We start from the raw sequence: 4,396 nt of genomic DNA, 5'->3' as shown, positions 1-4,396 counted from the left end.
TCTCCTATAGAAGCAAAAACTTTTCATCTGGCTTCCCCCATATATCTCAGCAGTGCATTTTCCATGTTGACCTTAAGATCTTCCTGCTAATTAACGAGATTGTATAACTCTAAAGGAAAGAGAGAACTTCTATTTTTCTATTTGTGCTTTTCTGTTGCACTACTTTATAATGAGCGCAACTGTGCTTTGTAGACTAAAAACAAAAGAATATTCTTAAAAAGATATTTTTTGTTGTAACAAATAGTTGTTGCTTTGCTCCACCATGAATTCCAGCATTGCTCTGCTCCACCACGAGTTCCAGCAAGCCTAGCCACTTCTAATCATTCATGCAAGGCCTGATATCAGAAATATTTCATAATACATCTAATGTATACTGATTTTCTTTGGAGTGTATTTCAGCTGAGTTAATATCCTCCCTCAAACTGGACTAGGTGTTGTAGCTTTAGTCCAAGTTTGTTCCTTAAATAAAGAAATCGAGTTCGTCCCAATGGTTTTGTGAAGATATCTGCCACCTGTTCTGCTGAAGGGATATATATGGTTTCAAGGAGCTTGGATGCAACTCTTTCTCTGATATAATGGTAGTCTAATTCAATGTGTTTGGACCTGCTGTGCATTACTGGGTTAATGGTCATGTGTAACGCAGACATATTATCACAGTACAATATTGGTGTCTTGGATAGACTAACCCCAATATCGTGCAATATATAAGTGATCCAAGTCATCTCTGCTACTGTCGAGGCTAATGCACGGTACTCTGCTTCTGAGTTTGAACGTGCTACTATCGGCTGTTTCTTAGCAGACATTGAGATGCAGTTTGGCCCAAGATAAATGCCATATCCAGTTGTTGAAGGTCGGGTGATTGGACACCCAGCCCAATCAGCGTCAGATTACCCTTGAAGAAGCATGCAATCAGTTGGTTATATCCAGAGTCCATGTTCTATAGTAGCCTTCACATACCTGGGAATTTTCTTAACTAATTGAAAATGGAATTGAGATGGTGATTGCATATACTATTGAGATGGTGATTGCATATATTGTGACACAAAATTGACACTGTATGCCAAGTCTAGACGAGTGAAGGTAAGATATTGCAGATAACCTACTATGCTTCAAAAAAATGTGGCGACTTGGAAACATGGGCTCGACTGATTGCAATGAGGAGTTTCTGCCATAGGTGTGCTGCTAGGCTTACAATCACTCAAGTTTGCATGTTGAAGAATTTCCTTTGCATATCTTGTTTGATTTAAGAATATGACATCTTCTTCTTGTTGTACTTGTATGCCTAGGAAGTGATGGACATCTCCTAGATCTTTCATAGCAAAAGCTGAACTGATATCTGCAATAAAACTTGTGATTATATCTTGTCTATCACCAGTAATTAGAATATCATGAACGTATAAAAGCAGCCATATGGTTCCATGCTCACCTTTGTAAATGAACAGCGATGAGTCTACTGGACTGTAGAAAAATCCATAATTTGTCAGAAAGTTGCTGAATTTGTCAAACCACATTCTTGCAGATTGACGCAACCCATATAAAGCCTTACTTAGTCTACAAACGTAGTTAGGCTTATTTGGGTCTCTAAATCTTGGTGGCTGATCCATGAAGACAGGTTCATCTAGTTCACCATGGAGGAAAACATTCTTGATGTCCATTTGATGTATCCTCCATTTTCTTAACAAGGCAACAGTAAATATAATTCTGATTGTTGTTGGCTTAATAAAGGGTGAAAATGTTTCAATGAAGTCCACTCCTGGTATTTGGTTGTAGCCCTTTGCCAGAAGCCTCGCCTTCAACATGTCCATGCTTCCATCCATTTTAACTTTGGCTTTGAAAACCCACTTGCATCCAATGATGTGTTTTGCATGTTTTCTAGGAACCAAGTCCCACGTTTCAGTGGTTTTAAGAGCATCAATCTCCTCCTTCATGGCAGCTGCCCAACCTCTATGTGATAAGGCTTCTTTCATAGAATCAGGTTCTTTAGGAAGTAATGTACATGACAGTAGGTATAGTGGGTTGGGCTTAACTATTCCATGCATCGAACGTGTCTCAATCTACTGTATGAGAGTTGGTGTTATGCCTACTTCAGGTTTTGCTCATTTGCAAATGTGTTTGTCTCCTGTGAGTTGTTGTTCTCCTGCTCATTAATGTTCAAACTTCTGATGTGAGAGCTTGAAGTATTGTGGTTATGTTCATCACCAACCACTTCCTCCATTCCATGCATCTTGGCTATTTCACTTTCTGACAAAACAGACATAGGTTCTTGTTCTTGTGTCTTGGCGCCCAAGTATTTCTTTGTTTCTTCATTTTCAGGGAACCAAGCATCATACTGAGTTCTAACATTTTCAACCTTTGTGTCTACCACACTCTTGCATGGAAAGCTGTGTTCATCAAATATGCAATGCTTGGAGATGTAAACTCATCCTGATTTAAGGTGTAAAAGCAAACCAATCACAAAATCCATCATAATGTCCTCTCACTTCTACACTGGAATATCTCTCTTCTACAACAAGCCTCCTAGCGGTTGATGTTCTGCTTTGACCCACTGACAAACTAAGCACTTTGCCACATATTTTGCAATTTTGTGCTTCATTCCAAGCCACCAATAATTTCGTTTCATATCCTGAAACATCTTTGTCTTGCCAAAGTATATCAAAAATTTAGATTTGTGACCTTCATCAAGCAATTGATGCTTCAACCCTTCATCACTAGGAATCCATAATCTTTGTCGAAACCACAACGAACCATCTTCATCTTGATACCAAGGAGAATCTGTCTTCTTACTTTCTTTCATGTTTTTAGTAAAACCAAGATCCTCCTTTTGCTTCAATATAAGCTCCTCCAACAAAAGATATCGTATCAAGGCAGTCATTGTTACTCTATTCTTATCACATAGGTGAGAATGTCAAGCTATCACATTTTGCAACAATGTTCAAAAGCAAGTCAACATACTGCATATTGTTGTCTTAATATGTCTACTCAAAGCATTGCTATCACATTCACTTTTCCTGGATAATATGATATTTTGAAATCATAATCTTTTAAATACTCAATCCATCTTCTTTTGCCTCAAATTGAGATCCTTTTGAAAAAAAATGTACTTCAATGACTTGTGGTTCGTAAACACCTCAAAAACTGAACCGTAGAGATAGTGTCTCCATATCTTCTGTGCGAATACTACAAGTCCCAATTCCAAATCATGAGTGGCATAATGTTTCTCATGTGTCTTCAATTATCTAGATGCATAAGCTGCTACATGACCATGTTACATCAATACACAACCATAACTGATTCTTGATGCATTGATATACACCACAAATCCAGAATTACCCCATGGAAGTGTCAAAATAGGTGCAGTGGTAAGCTTGTCATTCAAAGTTTGGAAACTTTTTTCACACCCCTCGCCCCAGACAAACTTCACCTCTTTTGTTAATAGCTTAGTCATGGCATAGTTATTTTCGAAAAGTCTTGTATAAAGATGTGATAGTATCCTGCCAATCCCAAAAAGCTTCTAACTTTGGTTATGTTGTGTGGCATCTTCTAGTCTTGTACTGCTGATACCTTAGCCGGATCGATGGAAACTCCTTTCTTCGAGATCGCATGACCAAGAAAGTTCACATTCTTTAGCCAAAATTCACATTTTGATTACTTGGCATATAACTTATGATTGAGCAAAATTCTCAACACACTCCTTAAATGATCTTTGTGCTCTGCCTCACTCTCTAAGTACACCAAAATATCATCCACAAAAATAATAACAAATCAATCCAAGTAGACTTTGAAAACCCAATTTATGAGGTCTATAAATACTGCAGGAACATTGGTCAACCCAAAGGGCATGACCCTAAATTCAAAGTGCCCATATCTAGTTCAAAAGGCAGACTTAGCAACATCTTCCTTCCGTATTAAAAGTGGATGATAATCTGTCCTCAGATCAATCTTTGAGAATGCCTTGGCATTCTTGAGTTGATCAAACAAGTCTTCAATTCTAAAAAGCGGATACTTATTCTTGATGGTGACTTGATTCAACATACAATAATATATACACAAGCACATCATTCTATCCTTCTTCTTAACAAACAACACAGGCACTCCCTTGGGTCGAATGAAACACTTATCTTAGACCTCTTGTAATTGCTTCTTCAATTCTTTTAACTCTGTCAGTGTCATACGGTAGGGTGCCTTAGAAAAGGAGTTGTCCCCGGTAAAATCTCTAACTTCAACTCAACTTCTCATGTTGGATGCAAACTAGATAGCTCTTCAAGAAACACATCAGGGTACTCGCTCACAATGGCAACATCCTATAAGTTCACCGGTTCAGTCTCACTGATCAACGTGTTGACCAAAAATGCAACACTCTCATTTTCTAACAATCGTTTAGCCTTTAGTGTAGGCA

The sequence above is a fragment of the Nymphaea colorata genome, chromosome 7 (assembly GCF_008831285.2).
Source record: "Nymphaea colorata isolate Beijing-Zhang1983 chromosome 7, ASM883128v2, whole genome shotgun sequence".
Lineage (NCBI taxonomy): Eukaryota > Viridiplantae > Streptophyta > Magnoliopsida > Nymphaeales > Nymphaeaceae > Nymphaea > Nymphaea colorata.
The sequence above is the reverse complement of the archived record's forward strand: the minus strand, read 5'-3'. Positions refer to the sequence as shown.